The sequence below is a fragment of the Oryctolagus cuniculus genome, chromosome 5 (genome assembly GCF_964237555.1).
Source record: "Oryctolagus cuniculus chromosome 5, mOryCun1.1, whole genome shotgun sequence".
NCBI lineage: Eukaryota > Metazoa > Chordata > Mammalia > Lagomorpha > Leporidae > Oryctolagus > Oryctolagus cuniculus.
In genome coordinates, this window is record NC_091436.1 from 134673642 (window position 1) to 134692810 (window position 19169).

General features: G+C 46.6%; 1 protein-coding gene across 20 annotated transcripts in view; it reads right to left on the reverse strand.

Moving 5' to 3' along the window:
- Positions 1-19169, reverse strand: part of SNRPC (small nuclear ribonucleoprotein polypeptide C) — a 73111-nt gene that overhangs the window by 33287 nt on the left and 20655 nt on the right. For 2 of the 20 annotated variants that reach the window (XR_011388701.1, XR_011388700.1), the window contains exon 3: positions 107-8069. The exons of the other annotated variants lie outside the window; for them this stretch is intronic. The gene's annotated coding sequence lies outside the window, so the exon portion shown is untranslated. The remainder of the gene's footprint in view (positions 1-106; positions 8070-19169) is intronic. 20 annotated transcript variants of the gene reach the window in all.

A 19169-nucleotide genomic window follows, 5' to 3' on the forward strand; every position in this document is an offset into this window, starting at 1 on the left:
TCTAAGTTCTTGCACTGGATCACAATAGACCATAGTAAAAATCAAAATGCAGCCACTCACACTGAAGTTCCACACCAGCAAGTTGAAACTAAGCTGTTTCTCTTACCTTCCCAGAAATCAGGAGAGAAAGCAGTAACAGCCAAATTCCCCAAACAGGTTGGTTTCAACTGGTATGACAAAAATGTTCCCTCTACTTTAATCTTCACACAGAAGAACTATCTGAAAATAACCTGATGTGAACTAATCAGTTATTTGTCTATTCTATCTCCTTGTCCCTGCCTTAGAAATAAAGTAACTGTGATTGGTTGATTGATTGATTGATGTAAGAGATGGTGGTGGGGAGAGAGAGACAGAATGACCATTGGTTCAATCCCCAAACCTGCCATAGTCCCTGATTGCGGCCAATGCTAGGAGGTAGGAACTCAATCTAGGTCTCCCACATGAGTAGCGGGACTTCAATTTCTTGAATCATCACTGCTACAGCTCAGAGTCTGCATTATCAGAAAGCTGGAATTAGGAACCAGAGATTAACACTGAACCCAGGCAATTGCAATATCGGATGCCAGCACCTAACTATTAAACCAACAACTTCCCTTAAAGTAATTTTGAAATAATCAATGGGTTTTTTTTCTTTTTGGTTGCTGTTTTGTTCAGCCCTTCTCTGTATAAACCAAGTTCCTCTATTTAGTTAATTGGAATACCTATTCTCTGTGTTTTCTTTTTTATAGATTTAGTTATTCATTTGAAAGGCAGAGGTATAGAAGAGAGGCAGAGGCAGAGAAAGAGAGAGGTCTTCTATCCACTGGTTCACTCTCCAAATGGCTGCAACAGCCAAAGCTGGGCCCATCCAAAGCCAGGAGCCAGGAGCTTCTTCTGGGTCTCCCACGTGGGTGCAGGGGCGTAAGAACTTGGGTCATCTTCTTCTGCTTTCCCAAGCCATAGCAGAGAGCTGGATTGGAAGTTGAGCAGCCAGGACTCGAACTGGCACCCATATAGAATTCTGGCATGACAGGCAGTGGCTTTACCTGCTACGCCACAGCGCTGCCTCCCTATTCTGTTTTACAGAATGAAGTGTTTCCTGATTCTAGAATCACAAAGCCAATTAAGTACCTTAAATTAAATTATTGTAATTTTACCCTTTAATAGAACAGTGGATATCTGAGTTCACTTGGTTTTACAAGCTAGCAGATTTGGGGCCAGCACTGTGGCACAGTGAGTTAAAGCCATGGCCTGCAGTGCCAGTGTCCTGTATGGGTGCCAATTCAGGTTTCAGCTGCTCCACTTCCAATCCAGCTCCCAGCTAATGTGCCTGGGAAAGCAGTGGAAGATGGCCCAAGAGCTTGGGCCCCTGCATCCACGTGGGAGACCCAGAAGAAGCTCCTGGCTCCTGGCTTTGGATAGGCCCAGTGTCGGCCACTGCAGTCATTTGGGGAGTGAACCAGCAGATGGAAGACCTCTCTCCCTGTCTCTACCTCTCTCTATAACTCTATCTTTAAAATAAATAAAATAAACCTTTAAATAAACACTAGCAAATTTGTCAATGCTATAAAAACACAAGACGTTGGATCAAATTTTGAATCTACTTGAAAGAAATAGTGACTTTTACTGAAGTCTTAAGTCAAGCAGCAGCTTTTGGTCATTCGATGTCCTCCTAGTATCTTTGGTGGTTATATGCAGGCTTCTGACTTCTGTGGCTCAAATCAGCATGAGTAGATTCATGGCTTTGCTCCCCTTCTGCAAGACCAAAGTCCAGACAGTCTCTGTGCAGGATCAGTGTTAGGCCCTGCTTAACTGTGCTGTATTTACAGAGCCACCCTCTGACCTCTTGGACTCTGCACCTTACCTGTCTTAACCTATGGCCCTATTCCATTTCCTCTCTTACTTGAGTGATCTCTATGGACTTGACTCCTTTCTGCTGGGATCTGGAGAGTACTACTTTCCCAACATTTATCAAAGGCAGCTCAAAAACTCTGTAAAGGAGTTTCTTAGAAGGCTCAGTCTCTAGAAGGTGTTTAGGCGGTTCCATCATTGCACAATTTCAGGGCCATACCTTACATTCTATTTCACATAAATTATATCCTTTGGAGTGTTGACTTGTGGGAGCTCTGAAATGCAGAAAATGGGTATGCAGCTACATTTGGCTAGCACTGTTTTCATGTAAATGATGTGGTTTTTGGAATGGCTTGGTTGGTAGGGAGGCTAAAGCTCTCCCCCAGTCACCCCTTGGCACCACCACTACCATCCATGACAAGGAATGGAAATTCATGTGTGGAGAAACTGAAATCAAAAATGGTGGTCTGTGGTTACCACTGGCATCTTTTTATTTTATTTTATTTTATTTTATTTTATTTTATTTTATTTTATTTTTGACAGGCAGAGTGGACAGTGAGAGAGAGAGAGAGACAGAGAGAAAGGTCTTCCTTTTTGTCGCTCCCCCTCTTCGTGGAGGAACGACACAGGACCCTGCGCTGTTCTTTCGTCTGCTCGGCCCTCCCCGGGTTTGCTGCTGGTTCTTCCCGGGTTGGCTACTGTCCCTTCCACCTCCGTGGAAGGGCAGTTCCCCCTGGCCACATTCCCCACTTCCGCAGGGGAGCGGCACACCGCCGGCCGGTTCTCTCGGGGGCTGCACGGGTTCCCTTAGATGTTCCCCATAGATGTTCCTGGTGCATGCCGTCTCTCTCCTCCTTTATAGTCCTCCTCCGCCAATCCCAACTCGGCTGCCCACACGCCGAGTACGCTGCTCTCCTCCAATCAGGAGCAAGTCCTACAGTTTATTAGTTGAACTGGAGGCAGCTGTGCGGAAGCTGTTTACTTCTCTCCCAGCGCCATATTGTGGGAGAGCAGATGCATAGAATAAGTCTTAATTCCAGTAACTCAGTCCAGTCCGGATTGCTCCCCACAGATCCCCCTTTCTTTTTATTTTTTGGCGTTGATACGCGCCTGTCTTCGGTGTCCCGCGGCACACACTCTGCTCTACTTGCTAGAGTTGCCACAGGCTCTTACAAGTCCTATCAATCAGGCAAACCGAATCCGGGTCCTCTCTTCGCCATGTTGTGAGGAGGTTTTTAGGCGCTGATGCGTGCCTGTGTTCGGTGCCCTGCAGCGCATGCTCTGGTTGAGCCTGCAGGGGCTTACAAGCCCTATCAGGCAAACCGAATCCAAGCCTTCTCATTGCCTTTTTGTGGGGAGGCCTTACTGATGTTAATTCGTGCCTGTCTTCGGTGACCTGCGGCGCATAAGCTGCTAGCCGCCGCAGGTGCTCACCACTTCCCTAATCAGGCAGACCGAATCCAAGCTCTCTCATTGCCATGTTGAGGGGAGGCCTTATTTTTCTCTATTTCTCTATCTCCGGGCATTCCTATTTCTCCCATTTTACTTCTATCTCCCAGCATTCTTATTTCTCTCATTTTATTTCTAAACTTCCATTTCTCTTATCCCTGCAGCTTCCCGGCGCCTCGCCCTGCCGGCAGCTCCGCCCCGAGGCTGCTTCTCGGCAGCTTTCCGGCTCTGAGCCGCTTCAGCCCGCGCCTCTCTCATCTGCGCAGCTTCCCGGCTTTGCGCGGCTTGGCTTCGCGCGCTCCGCGGTCTCCACGCCCTTCGCGTCTGCACCACAGCCTCGCGCCAGCCCCGTTCCCTATCTACTTGTGCCCCGCACGCTCTCTCTGCACACGGCGGCTTCCGCGAGTAACACAGCGTAGCTTACGTGTCCGCCACTAGCATTCAATCTAAGTTCCCCAGGCTAGCCTGGCGAATTCAACCCAGCATACGTCTCCGCCCCACGGTTTGGCTTCCCGTCCTTTGCTCCCCGGGCTAATCAGACGGATCCCAACCTGGCTTACGTTTCAGCTTCTGGTTTCAACTTTTCGCCCCCTATTCCCGGGCTAACTTGAGAATCCCAAAGTGGCTTTCGTATCCGCCTCGGCCTGCCCCCCGCGGCTTCAATTTCCCTAACATTTTTCTCTACCCGGTATGTTTCCCTAAGTTTTCTTCCAACAATATTCCTCCCTCATTTCTCCTGGCCTCTCCCCACAGTCCGCGTCTGAGTCTGTTTGTTCTAGCTTTCACTTTCGCTTTTGACCTTAGAGAATTCTCCCAGCTTCCCCCCGTAGTCCGTATCCGAGTCTATGCCTAGGCTTTCAATAGCTTCTTCCGGCACCTTTTTCGTCCGGCTTTTCCCTAGGCTGTTTGCTAGTCTCTCTCTCCGGTAATTTCCCATTTCTTCCCGTTTCTTCCCTCCTAAGTTTGCTATCCGTCCTAGGTTTCCTATCCGAGTCACGGCACCATTATGTCGCTCCCCCTCTTCGTGGAGGAACGACACAGGACCCTGCGCTGTTCTTTCGTCTGCTCGGCCCTCCCCGGGTTTGCTGCTGGTTCTTCCCGGGTTGGCTACTGTCCCTTCCACCTCCGTGGAAGGGCAGTTCCCCCTGGCCACATTCCCCACTTCCGCAGGGGAGCGGCACACCGCCGGCCGGTTCTCTCGGGGGCTGCACGGGTTCCCTTAGATGTTCCCCATAGATGTTCCTGGTGCATGCCGTCTCTCTCCTCCTTTATAGTCCTCCTCCGCCAATCCCAACTCGGCTGCCCACACGCCGAGTACGCTGCTCTCCTCCAATCAGGAGCAAGTCCTACAGTTTATTAGTTGAACTGGAGGCAGCTGTGTGGAAGCTGTTTACTTCTCTCCCAGCGCCATATTGTGGGAGAGCAGATGCATAGAATAAGTCTTAATTCCAGTAACTCAGTCCAGTCCGGATTGCTCCCCACACCTTTTGCCATTGGTTCACCCTCCAATGGCCACCGCAGCCGGTGCGCTGCGGCGGGCGCACCGCGCTGATCCGATGGCAGGAGCCAGGTACTTATCCTGGTCCCCATGGGGTGCAGGGCCCAAGTACTTGGGCCATCCTCCACTGCACTCCCTGGCCACAGCAGAGAGCTGGCCTGGAAGAGGGGCAACCGGGACAGAATCCGGCGCCCCGACCGGGACTAGAACCAGGTGTGCCGACGCCACAAGGCGGAGGATTAGCCTAGTGAGCCGCGGCGCCGGCCACCACTGGCATCTTCTAAATAGTTAAGAAATGATTTAGCAGAAGTCAGGACTAAAAGAAAAGGTAAAGAAAAAGAACTTACTGGAAACAAATCTGCATATATGGGCACTGAATCCCTCTCTACTAGCTCTTTGGGAGAATGGATCATGAAACCCTTTTGGTGAAAAAGACTTTTTTGGAAGAGCAATGCAACATGAGTCCTTGAATCAGGTGACCCAGCTTCCTATTTATTTTAAGTCCTCCAACTTCCAGTTACATAACCTGAGAAAATTGCTTAACCTTCTCTGTGCGTCTCCTGGTTTGTAAAATGATGTCCCAAGGGAAGATATTTGGCACTGGGGTTAAGCCGCTGCTTGGGATGCCCATTTTCCATATCTGAGTACCTGATATGAGTCCGGTTCTGCTGTCCACTCCAACATCCTGCTAAGGCACACCCTGGGAGGCAGCACAGGATGACTCCAGTGCTTGGGTCACTGCCTATTACATGGCAAACCCAGACTGAATTCCTGGTTCCTGGCTTCGGGCTGCTGTGCTGTGGGCATTTGGGGAGTTATTCAACAGGTAGAAGATCTCTGTCTCTCTGCCTTTCAAATAAATGAAAATAAATAAATACATAAATAAAAATTATGAAAAATACTTACTAGAACTCCTCACAGGGTTTGTTATGAGACTCAAAGGATATAAAGCTGTGAGAACACAGTAAGTGGTTTGGTTTGCTTGTAAGTTTCAGTTAAGCTTCCTGGAACTTCCTCTAACATTTTTGGGAAACTGACAGTCATTTGAAATGCAACTCATTTTTTTTCTAATCTCCCTTTTTTCCTCCCAAAATATTTCTGTAAATCCCTTTTCAGAATGCAATTGCTCATGGGGAAAAGACATTTGACTTTTTCCAGGTAACATCTCAATCTTCCACTAATGCTTCAGCTCCAAGAAGGAACAGGGTATGGACTGGGCCCCTGGGAAGGAAGAGATGACGATTTGGAGGCTCAAGCTTTGTGAAGAGATACAGAGCCCTGACAGCAAAGAGGTGGAAAGGAAGCTTCTGTCTCTTTCTGTTTTTTGTTTTTTTTTTTTTTAGATTGATTGATTGATTGATTTGAAAGGCAGTTATATATAGAGAGGGACAGAAACAGAGAAAGATCTTCCACCCACTGGTTCACTCCCCAGATGGTCACAATGGCTGGGGCTAGGCAAGGCCAAAGGCAGGAGCCAGGAGCTTCATCCAGGTCCCCCACATGGGTGGCATGGGCCCAAGCACTTGGGCCATCTTCTGCTTTTTCCAGGCCACTAGGTAACTGGATAGAAATGAAGCAGCGGAGGCTCGAACTTGTGCCCACATGGGATGCTAGCATTGCAGGTGGTAGCTTTACCCACTATGCCACAACACCATCCCCAGTTTCTTTCCCAATTTTTCTGAAGAAAAATCCTGAGAGATCAGAGTCACATTTCTGCCATTTTGTTGTACTCGAAGGGTTGCAATAGTTTGTTCTCCTCTCTAGTGCTATGTATGAGGGTACTTTGGAAAGCTCATGGAACGGTGGGCACTGTGGTACAGCTAGATAGTTAAGCTACCCCTTGGAATGCCTGTGTTCCATATTGGAGTGCAAGTTTCAGTCTCAGCTGCTTCACTACCAATCCAGCTAATCCAGCTTCCTGATAATGGGCCTGGGAAGGCATAAGATAATGGACCAAGTGTCTGGATCCTTGCCACCAGTGAGGGAGATCTGTGTGGAACTCCTGGCTTCAGCTAGCCTAGTCCCAGCTGTTGTTGCCATTTGGGAAGTGAACCAGTGGATGGAAGATTCTCTCTCTCTCTCTCTCTCCCTCTATCTGCTTCTCCCTCTCTCTGTCACTCTGCATTTGCAATATAAATGTTAAGATCCTGGAGCTAGCGATGTGGCGCAGTAGGTAATCCTCTGTCTGTGGCGCCGGCATCCCACATGGGCTCTTGTTTGAGTCCCAGCTGCTCCTCTTTCGAGCCAGCTCTCTGCTATGGCCTGGGAAAACAGTGGAAGATGGCCCAAGTGATTGGGCCCCTGCACCCTTGTGGGAGACCCAGAAGAAGCTCCTGGCTCCTGGCTTCGGATCAGCTCAGTGCCAGCCATTGTGGCCATCTGGGGAGTGAATCTGTGGATGGAGGACTTTTCTCTCTGTCTCTCCCTCTCACTGTAACTCCACCTCTGAAAATAAATAAATAAAATCTTTTAAAAAATTTTTAAAAAATCACATATAATGTTACTGCCCAGAGATATAAAGTTTATTACCATATTATTACATATGCTAGTATTTGCATACTCTTCAAATACTGTACCTATTTTAGTTAACCCTTTAAAACTTAATATTTTATATAACTTTTATTTTTTATTTATTCATTTTTAAAGATTTATTTGTTTATTTTGAAAGTCAGAGTTAGAGAATCTTCCATCTGCTGGTTCACTTCCCAAATGGACACAACAGCCAGGGCTAGACCAGACTGAAGCCAGGATCCTGGAATTCTTTCAGGGTCTCCCACATGGGTAGCAGAGACCCAAGTGCTTAGGCCATCTTTCGTTGCTTTCCTAGGCCATTATCAGGGAGCTGTATTGGAAGTGAAGCAGCCAGGACAAGAACTGGCACCCATATGGGATGCCAGCATTGCAGGTGTTGGTCTTAACCCACTGTGCCACATGTCAGCCTCGTTTCATACAACTTAATAGTTATATAATATTCCACTGCAAGAATATGCCAGCAATATCTTTTTAAATTTTATTTCAGGGGGCCGGCGCCATGGCGCACTAGGTTAATCCTCCACCCGCACTGGGTTCTAGTCCTGGTTGCTCCTCTTCCAGTCCAGCTCTCTGCTGTGGCCCGGGAAGGCAGTGGAGGATGGTCCAGGTGCTTGGGCCCCTGCACTCGCATGGGGGACCAGGAATAGGCACCTGGCTCCTGGTTTGGATCGGCGTAGCTCCAGCCATTATGGCCATTCGGGAGGTGAACCATCGGATGGAAGACCCTTCTCTCGGTCTCTCTCTCTCACTGTCTGTAACTCTGTCAAATAAAGAAATAAAAATATTTTTAAAAATTTATTTTAGAGGTAGAGTTACAGAGAGAAAGGTCTTCCATCTGCTGGTTCACTCCCCAAATGGCCACAATGGCTGGAGCTAGGCCGACCTAAAGCCAGGAGCCAGGAGCTTCTGTCGGGTCTCCCATGCGGGTTCAGGGGCCCTAGGACCTAGGCCATCTCTACTGCTTTCCCAGGCCATAGCAGAGCTGGATTGGAAGAGGAGCAGCCAGGACATACCAGCACCCATATCAGACGTAGGCACTGCAGGCGGAGGCTTAGCCTACTATGCCACAATGCCAGTCCAAGTAGTATCTTTGAAAAAAAGTATTTATTGAAGTGGGCATTGTGGTACAGTGGGTTAAATCATCACTTGGAGTGCCTGCATCCTATATCAGAGTACTGAGTCCAGGCTACTCTGCTTCCAATCTGTCTCCCTGCTAAAGCACCTATGAAGCAGCAGGTGATGTCCCAAGTACTTGAGTTCCTGCCACCCATGTGGAAACCAACTGGAGTTTCTGGCTCTTCACTTTGTCCTGGACCAGCCCCAGTTGTTGCAGCCATTTCGGGAGTGAACTAGAAGATGGAAGAACTCATTCTCACGTGTTTTCTCTCTCTCTCTCTCTCTCTCTCTCTCTCTCTCTCTCTCTCTCTCCTATCAGTCTGCCTTTAGAGAGAGAGAAAAAAAAAAACCAAACTCTTCCATCTGCTGGTTCACTCCCCAAAAGCACATAACAGCCCTGGGCTGAGCTGGGCATCAAAATCAGGAGTGAGGAACTCAATCCCTGTCTCCCATAGAGGACTGGGTATCCAATTGCTTTAGCCATCACTGTTGCCTCTCAGAGTCTGTATTAACAGGAAGCTGGAGTCAGGAATCAGAACCAGGAGCCAGAGCCACACATTGAATACAGGCAAGAAATGTCATTTTTTTTTTTATTTGACAGAGTTAGACAGTGAGAGAGAGAGACAGAGAGAAAGGTCTTGCTTCCATTGGTTCACTCCCCAATGGCCGCCAAGGCCAGCGCTGTGCCCGTCCGAAGCCAGAAGCCGGGTGCTTCCTCCTGGTCTCCCATGCAGGTGCAGGTGCCCAAGCACTTGGGCCATCCTCCACTGCCTTCCCGGGGCACAGCAGAGAGCTGGATTGGAAGAGAAGCAACTGGGATTAGAACCCAGTGCTCATATGGGATGCTGGCGCTGCAGGTGGAGGATTAACCTAGAGAGCCACGACGCCGGCCCCCAGTAATGTCATTTTTAACTAGTAGATTTCAATTAGCAAAACGTGAGCAAGCAACAACAATAGCACTAAACTGAGTCTCCTTTGGCTGAGAATCACTTGAGAAGTCTTCTAAGGCAGTGGTATGTTAGCATCAGGATTTGGGGCTCAGGTATGCTTCTGGCTCCTTGGCCATAGAAACCTCACTGAATGTTCTCCATCCTGTAATTCACCATGGTAGAGAGAATGTCAGAGCCAATCCTCACTGAGGTTTGCTCCAATTCTGAATGTCTGAGATTGCTCTGAGACTTTTTCTTCCATGGAGGTTTTTTTTTAACCTTTTTATTTATTTATTTGTTCATTTATTTATTTTTAAATATTTATTTAGTTGAAAGTCAGAGTTACACAGAGAGAGAAGGAGAGGCAGAGAGAGAGAGAGAGGTCTTCCATCCACTGGTTCACCCCCTAGTTGTTCACAACAGCCGGAGCTTCGCTGGTCCAAAGTCAGGAGCCAGGAGCTCTGGGTCTCCCACGTGGGTGCAGATGCCCAAGGACTTGGGCCATCTTCTACTGCTTTCCCAGGCCATGGCAGAGAGCTGTTTCAGAAATAGAGCTGCCGGAACTTAAGCCAGTGCCCATATGGAATGCTGGCACTGCAGGCAGCGGCTTTACCTGCTATGCCATAGTACTGGCCCCTTTTATTTTATTTTTTAAAAGATTTATTTATTTATTTGAAAGGCAGAGTTTACAAAGAGGCAGAAGCAGAGACACAGAGAGAGAGAGTCTTCCATCCACTTCTTCACTTTACAGATGGCCACAGCATCCAGAGCTGGGCCAATCTGAAGCCAGGATCCAGGAGCTTCTTCCGGGTCTCCCACATGGGTGCAGGGGCCCAAGGACTTGGGTCATCTTCCACTGCTTTCCCAGGCACATTAACAAGAGGCTGGATTGGAAGTGGAGCAGTCGGGACTGGAACCAGCACACTTATGGGATGCCGGCACTGCAGGTAGTGACTTTACCTGCTATGCCACAGCACCAGCCCTTTCTATGGTGCTTTTGCTCACACGCTTGTGACTCAAACAATCCACCAGGTCAATAAATAGTTATGTGTAATTCAACCCTTGGGGAACTGTGTGGCAAGGTGAGTGTGTCATTGGAGCAGAATGACTGCAGAAGATATACAGGTTGGCTTTGCTTAAAAGCCACAGTGGTTGTCTTGACCTTCAGGGGCTTCCCTAGAGAGGAGCTAAGAAATGAAACTTCACTTTTTATGGCAAGAAACCTCGTTCGGAGAGTTAAGGACTTTTAGGGGGGAAGTCACTGCTATTTTTAATTCTGAAAAATCATGGGAAAAGAACATCAAATTTAAAAAAATTCAATAAAACACAAAACATAAGCATTACAAAGACCGATTTTTAAGAGTTAAACAGGGCCGGCGCCGCAGCTCACTAGGCTAATCCTCCGCCTGCGGCGCTGGTACCCCGGGTTCTAGTTCCGGTTGGGGCGCCAGTTCTGTTTCTGTTGCCCCTCTTTCAGTCCAGCTCTCTGCTGTGGCCCGGGAAGGCAGTGGAGGATGGCCCAAGTGCTTGGGCCCCTGCAACTGCATGGGAGACCAAGAGGAGGCACCTGGCTCCTGGCTTCGGATGGGCGCAGCGCTGGCCTTGGCAGCCATTGGGGAGTGAACCAACAGAAGGAAGACCTTTCTCTCTGTCTCTCTCTCTCACTGTCTAACTCTGCCTGTCAAAAAAAAAAAAAAAAAAAAGGGAGAGAGAGTTAAACAGAAGAAATAATATCAGGCTAATAGAGGCTGGTGCTGTGCCATAATGGATTAAGCCTCCACCTGAGATGCTGGCATCCCATATGGGCACTGGTTGGAGTCCTGGCTGCTTCACTTCCAATCCAGCTCCCTGCTGACGGCCTGGGAAAGTAGTGGAAGATGGCCCAAGTGCTTGGGCCTTTGCAGCCACATGGGAGACCCAGAAGCTCTAGGCTCCTGGCTTTGGATCAGCACAGCTCCAGGTGTTGCAGCCATTTAAGGAGTGAACTAACGGGTAGCAGACTCTCTCTCTCTCTCTCTCTCTGCCTCTGCCTCTGCCTCCCTGTAATTCTGCCTTTCAAACCAATAAATACGTAATTTTTTTAAAAATCAGATGGATTATGATACCTAGATACCATTTTTAATTACTGGGATAACAGTTAAGAGTCTGGTTTGAAGGGCCAGCATTGTGGAAGTGTAGCAGCAGGTAGAGCCACCACCTGCGACACCAGCATCCTGTATGGGCGCCAGTTCGAGTCCTGGCTGCACCACTTCTGATCCAGCTCCCTGCTAATGGCCTGAGAAGAACACTGGAAGATGGCACAAGTGCTTGGACCCCTTCCACATACATGGGAGACCCAGAAGAAGCTCCTGACTCCTGGCTTCTGGCTTCAGTCTGGCCCAGCCCTGGCTGTTACAGTCATCTGTAAAGTGAATCAGTGGATGCAAGATCTGTCTCTTTGTCTTTCCCTCTATCTGTGTAACTCTGACTTTCAAATAAATAAATAAATCTTTAAAAAAAAAGTCTGATCTGAAAAGTTGGTGTGAGAAATATGAATTTTATTGTTATTTGTTCACTACATCACTGTGGTCCAATCACCTGTCTCAGGCTGTGTCTGCATTTTTTATGAGATTTTTATTTTATTTATTTGAAAGGCAGAGTTACAGAGAGAGAAGGAGAGACAGAGAAAGAGATCTTTCATCTGTTGGTTCACTCTCCAGATGATTGCAATGACCACACTGGGCCAGGCCAAAGCCAGGATCCAGGAGCTTCTTTCAGGTCTCCCACATGGGTGCAGGGGCCCAAGGACCTGAGCCATTCTCTGCTGTTTTTCCCAGGTAAATAGGCAGGGAGGTTGATCAGAACCGGGGCAGCCAGTCCTCGAACTGGTGCACACATGGGATGCCAATGCTACAGGCCATATTTTTAACTCTCTGTGCCACAGCCCTGACCCCTGCATCTTTAAAAAAAAAAGATTTATTTATTGATTTAAAATCAGAATTACAGAGAGATGGAAAGATAGCAGATGGGATATCTCTCTCTTTCCTCCTCTCTGCCTCTCCAATATATAAATTTTAAAGAATTTTAAAGTTATACTTAAAGTATGGGAAAATGGAATTAAAAGATATGGTTTTTTATGAAAATCAAGAGTTAATACACTATTTTTCTAAAACACTTTATAGTTATATGTTCAGCATGTCCATGTTTTTAAAAAGATTAATTTCTTTGCAAGGCCAAGACAGAGAATCTTCTACCCACTGGTTCACTCCCCGAATTTTTGCAACAGCAAGAGTTAGGCCAGGCTGAAGCCAGGAAATCAGAACTCCACCCAGGTCTCCCATATGTGTGGCAGTAAACAAGTAAATGGGCCATCACCTGCTGCTTCTCAGGTGCATTAGCAGGAAACGCAGTGTAGCAGGGACTCAAACCAGTTACCCCTATGTGGGATTCAGGTGTCCCAAGCTGTGGCTTAACCCCTGTGCAACACCTGCCCCCACTTCTACATTTTATGTCACAATTGCCCTGGGAAAGGCGAGGTTCTCTTGTGATGTGTGTTTTGCTGTGCTAAGATTCTTAGAATTTAAGTAACATTGGTATTTCAATTATGATTAATATGGCTGTGCTTTGACAGCACTAACTTGATTTTGGACTTTTCTTGTAACACAAATATAACAGCCAAGTGGCTCTATTAACAAGCAAGCAAATTAATTCTTTTTTTCCCTAAACCAATGAGATTTTTCTTAAAAAAGGGCAAAGAGACAGAAAAAGAGGGACACACACACAGAGATGATCATCCCCAAATGGCTACAACAGCCTAGATGAGCCAAGCTGAAGATAGCAGCCAAGAATTCTATTCTGGTCTCCCACATGAGTGGCAGGGGCCCAAGTACTTGGACCATCTTCTGCTGCTTTCCTTGGTGCATTAACAAGGAGCTGAATCAGAAGCAGAGCAGCTGGAACTTGAACCATTGCTTTGATATGTAATGTTGGCATCACAGGCAGTGGCTTAACCCCTGGGCACCATGACAATACCCCTCCCTTTTAAAATATTTATTTATTAATTTAAAAGGCAGAGTGACACAATGAGAGAGAGAGAGAGAGAGGTCTTCCATCCACTGGTTTACTTAAAAAAAAAAAAAAGATTTATTTATTTATTTGAAAGTCAGAGTTACAGAGAGGCAGAGGCAGAGAGAGAAAGAGACAGAGACAGAGAGGGTCTTTGATCTGCTGCTTCACTCCCCAGATGGCCACAATGGCCAGGGCTGGGCCAAGCTGAAACCAGGAGCCAGGAGCTTCTTCCAGGTCTCCCACGAGGGTGCAGGGGCCCAAGCACTTGGGCCATCTTCCACTGCTTTCCAAGGCCATAGGTGAGAGCTGGACCAGAAGTGGGGCAACCGGGTCTCGAACCGGTGCCCCTATGGGATGCTGGCACTGCAGGCAGTGGCTTTACACATTATGCCACAGCACTGGCCCCTGGTTTCTCTTTAAATGCCCACAATAGCCGGATCTGGGTTAAGTTGAAGCCAGGAGCCAGGAATTCCATCCGGGACTTCCCCCAAAGATGTCATGGACCCAAGTACTTGAGCCATCAATCTCTGCCTTCCTGGATGCATTAGCAGGAAGCTGGACTGGAAGTGGAGTAGCTGAGACTTCAAACCAGCACTCTGATATGGGATGCCTGAGTCATAAGCAGTGGCTTAATGTGCTGCATCATGACTTGGCCCCAAGGAGGCCCATTACTTCAAACTGACTGACCAATAATCCACACAGACAATTGCTTATTGATATGCAAATGAGATAGTTTGGATCAGGGACTTTTGCCTCCCAGGCTGACATGTGGAAGCTAAGATAATACACCTTTGGGGCAAGTATCATGGTGCAGCATGTCAAGTCCCTTCGTGGACATCCACATCCCATGTCGGAGCACCAGTTGGAGTCCCAGTTGTTCTGCTTCTGATCTAGCTTCCTGTTAACACATCTGGAAAGGCCATGGAAGATGCTCCAAGTACTTGGGCCCCTATCACCACATAGGAGACCCAGATGGAGTTCCTGGCTCCTGGCTTCAGCCTGGCCCAGCCTCGACTATGGCAGCCATTTGGGGGAGTGAACCAGCTGATGGAAGATCTCTCTCCTTTTCTCTTTCGTTCTCTCTTTGTGTCACTCTACTGTTCAACTAAAGAAATAAATATTTAAAAAAAAGCATGAGTTTGAGGCCGACACTGTGGCGTAGCCGTCTCCTGCAGTGCTGGAATCCCGTATGGGCGCTGGTTCCAGTCCTGACTGCTCCAGTTCTGATCCAGCTCTCTGCCATGGCCTGGGAAAACAGGGGAAGATGGCCCAAGTGCTTGGGCCCCTGCACCCATGTGGAAGACTCAGAAGAAGCTTCTGGCTTACAGCTTCAGATCGGCTCAGCTCCAGCCCTTGCAGCCATCTGGGTAGTGAACAAGTGGATAGAAGTCCCCCCCCCCCTCTTTCTCTCTGCCTTTGCCTCTCTGTAACTCATCCTTCACATAAATAAATAAATCTTTTTAAAAAAGTATGAGTTTGTTTTGTTTTCCCAACAATTCTTTTTTTCTTCACATAGTTGCTTTTCTTGAGTCAAATGTAATTAAAACATACCAATAAAAATAGTTTAATTTGTTAATCTATAATCATGATGAACTATTGCACAAACCATCAATAAACAAATAACTGTGTTTGCTTAAATTAATGATTCTCAAACTTTATTGCACAGAAGAATCACCTGGTGATTTCTGGACTTCTTCCCAGACATACTGGCTTGGATTTCAGGTGTCTGGGGCCCAGAGAAGGGTACTTTTAATGAGATCCCTCTCTCCCTACATGATTCTGATGTAGGGAGTCTAGGTACTTATGCCTGGAAAAAACTGGCCTAAGAACATACACAGGCATGCCGGCGTTGTGGCACAGTGGGATAAGCTGCCGCCTTTGACACCGGCATCCCAAACAAGCACCAGTTCAAGTCCCAGCTGCTCTGCCTCCAATCCAGCTGCCTGTTAATGTTCCTGGGAAAGCAGAAGAAGATGGCCTGAGTGTTGGGCCCCTGCACCCATGTGGGAGACCCAGAATGGAGTTCCAGGCTTTTTGCTTTGATCTTGCTCAGCCCTTACCCACGTGACCATTTGTGGAGTAAACCTGCAGATGGATGGTCACTCTCCATCCCCTCTCTCTGTGACTTTGCCTTTCAAATAAAATACATTTTTTAAAGAAATAACATATACAAGGATACATCTAGAGTGTGTTGATTATAAACCTATTACTTTTTGGCCAAAGAGTCCTAGTATGAGATGGAATATTCATTTACCATCTTGTATCATGATCTTCTCCATCTCATTTTGGATCTGGTGCATTCTCTCTCTCTCTTTCTCTCTCTCTCTCTCTCCCTCTCTCTCATACACACACACACACACACACACACACACACACTTACACTTTTGTGGAAGAAACAATTTGCTTTTGGAGGTGCCAACAGAATGGCTGCCATTGTCAGTTTCAGACAATGATATACAGCAAGTCCTTTTTCGGGCCTTCAGTTTTGTTTTGCTTTGCTCTTTTCCAAGTATGCACTTCGTATATTCCTTAAAGTCACTTAATTTCCTCTTTTTCATAGAGACTGAGACAATCCTCAAAACATCCTCAAGGTTCTGTGGTGTGAGAATGGAGACAAATGAATCCAGTGGAATTCCCCTGGGCCCCTGAGTCACCCAAACTCACCTGCTGCCTGGTCACCTCGAATAGCTAAAGCAATCTTGTACAACAAAAACAAAGCCGGAGGCATCACAATACCAGATTTCAGGACATACTACAGAGCAGTTGTTATCAAAACAGCATGGTACTGGTACAGAAACAGATGGATAGACCAATGGAACAGAATTGAAACACCAGAAATCAATCCAAACATCTACAGCTAACTTATATTTGATCAAGGATCCAAAACCAATCCCTGGAGTAAGGACAGTCTATTCAATAAATGGTGCTGGGTAAATTGGATTTCCACATGCAGAATCATGAAGCAAGACCCCTACCTTTCACCTTATACAAAAATTCACTCAACATGGATTAAAGACTTAAATCTACGACCCGACACCATCAAATTATTAGAGAGCATTGGAAAAACCCTGCAAGATATAGGTATCGGCAAAGACTTCTTGGAAAATACCCCAGATGCACAGGCAGTCAAAGCTAAAATTAACATTTGGGATTGCATCAAATTGAGAAGTTTCTGTACTGCAAAAGAAACAGTCAGGAAAGTGAAGAGGCAACCGACAGAATGGGAAAAAATATTTGCAAACTATGCAACAGATAAAGGGTTGATAACCAGAATCTACAAAGAAATCAAGAAACTCCACAACATCAAAACAAACAACCCACTTAAGAGATGGGCCAAGGACCTCAATAGACATTTTTCAAAAGAGGAAATCCAAATGGCCAACAGACACATGAAAAAATGTTCAAGATCACTAGCAATCAGGGAAATGCAAATCAAAACCACAATGAGGTTTCACCTCACCCCGGTTAGAATGGCTCACATTCAGAAATGTACCAACAATAGATGCTGGAGAGGATGTGGGGAAAAAGGGACACTAACCCACTGTTGGTGGGAATGAAAATCTATTCTTGACACAAAGGTTTCATTTCCCATAGAACCCTTCAACATTGTTGTGTGTGGAAGAGTGGCAAGAGCTTCTGACATGTGTGACAGATAGTTGCTGGGCAGGGCTACGTCCCTGAGGCCTTGTTCTTACCCTAATGCCTGCCTAGACCCTACTGTTGAGGGCCCCACTACTTGTCCAATGGCCATCCGGAGCAGCAAACCCCATCAGCATCTACCACTTACAGGTGTCTCATCTCCTCATGGTTTAGTCCATGTATACAACTTTATCAACCTGCTAGTGGAAAAAAAAAAACAGCTGGGTGCTCACTATCCTTTTACATATTCAAACAAAATATATAGTAACATATTCACTGAGAGTTCTTTATGATTTATGCCAAATGTTTATCTCTGCCATGTACAACACAATTGTAACAAAAGGGTCAGTTAAAAAAAAGCACTCTTTCTTAAGATATAATTACATACAATAAAAGTCACCCATTCATTTAATACATACAATTTGATGCATTTTGAAAAAACATACAGCATTAGCACAGTTAGATATAGAACAATTCCATCAACTAACACACTTTCCAGCCAATCCCTCTTTGACAATCAAGCTGTCAGCAATCCCAGGCATCACTGTATCTTACTTTTGCCTGTTCTTAGACTTATTTATTTGAAAGGCAGAGCAACAGAGAGGGAGAGGTCTGGTTCCCTCCCCAGTGGCCACAACAGCTGGTCTGGGCCAGGCCAAAGCCAGGAGAGCCATCCTGTTCTCCCACATGAGTGGCAGAGGCCATCTTCTGACGCCTCCCAGGGTGGCATCAGCAGGAAGCCAGAATGCAAGCAGGGCAGCTGAGACTCAAGCAGGCGCTCTGCTATGGGATGCCAGTACCCAGGCAGCTGCCCCAGTTTTGCCTATTCTTATCTTCATAGGAGTGGAATGATACAGCACACATTTATTTGTGCCTGCTTTTTTTGCTCAATTCAATGTTTCATTTTTGGTATATATTTTTGTTTGATTGTTTTTATTTACTTGAAAAACACAGAAAGATCTTCTGTGTGCTGGCTTACAGCCCAAATGGCAGCAATAGCTGGGGCTGGGCCAGGCTGAAGCCAGGAGCCAGGAACTAGATATGGGACTCCCCTGTGGGTGATAGGAACCCAAGTACTTAGGCCATCATTTGCTGCTTTCCAGGGTGTACATTAGGGGGAAGTATAGGAAGTAGAGTTGGGATTTCATATGGGGTGCAGGTGTCCCAAGCAGTATCTTAACCACTGTATCAAATGCACACTCCTATCACCATTTCAAAAAAATTATCTATTTAAAAGAGAGAGAAAGAGAGAGAGCGCTTCCACTGGCTAGTTCAATCTCCAATCTTCGTTGGAGATGAATTCAGCCAGATACTCAATCCAAGTCTGCCACGTGAGTGGCAAGGACCCAAACATTTGAGCCATCACCACGGCCTCTAATGGTACAAATTAGCAGGAAACTGGAGTCAGTAGCCAGCAGTGGGAATCAAACCCAAGAACTCCAATGTGAGATTCAGGCATCTTAACTGCTGGACCAAGCTTCTGCTCTTGGCTCTGTCACAATTTGTTTATCTTTAAAGATTTATTTATTTATTTAAAGATTTATTTATTTATTTGAAAGTCAGAGTTACACTGAGAGAGAAGGAGAGGCAGCGAGAGAGGTCTTCCATCCACTGGTTCACTCCCCAAATGGCGGCAACGGCTGGAGCTGTGCCGATCCGAAGCCAGGAGACAGGAGCTTCCTCCAGGGCTCCTACATGGGTGCAGAGGCCTAAGGACTTGAGTCATCATCTACTGCTTTCCCAGGCCTTAGCAGAGAGCTGGATGGGAAGTGATGTAGCCAGGACTCGAACCTGCTCCCATATGGGATGCCAGCACTGCAGGCAGCAACTTTACCTGCTATGCCACAGCGCTGGCCCCTATCCTTTAATATATTGATGAACATTTAAGTTTTTTGATTACTACAAATAAAGCTGCTATGAACATTCATATGAAAGTATTTGTATGGACATATGCTTTAGTTTATTTTGGGTAAATATGTATGAGTGGGATGGCTGAGTTTTATTGTAAATATAGGTTTAATTTTTCAAGAAATGGAGCAGTTCGTATGTCAAGTCCATATTACAGCTTCTTATTTGTGTGGTTTAGTTGGAAAGAGCACTGTTTACAGTCAGAAATTATGGGGTTTGGT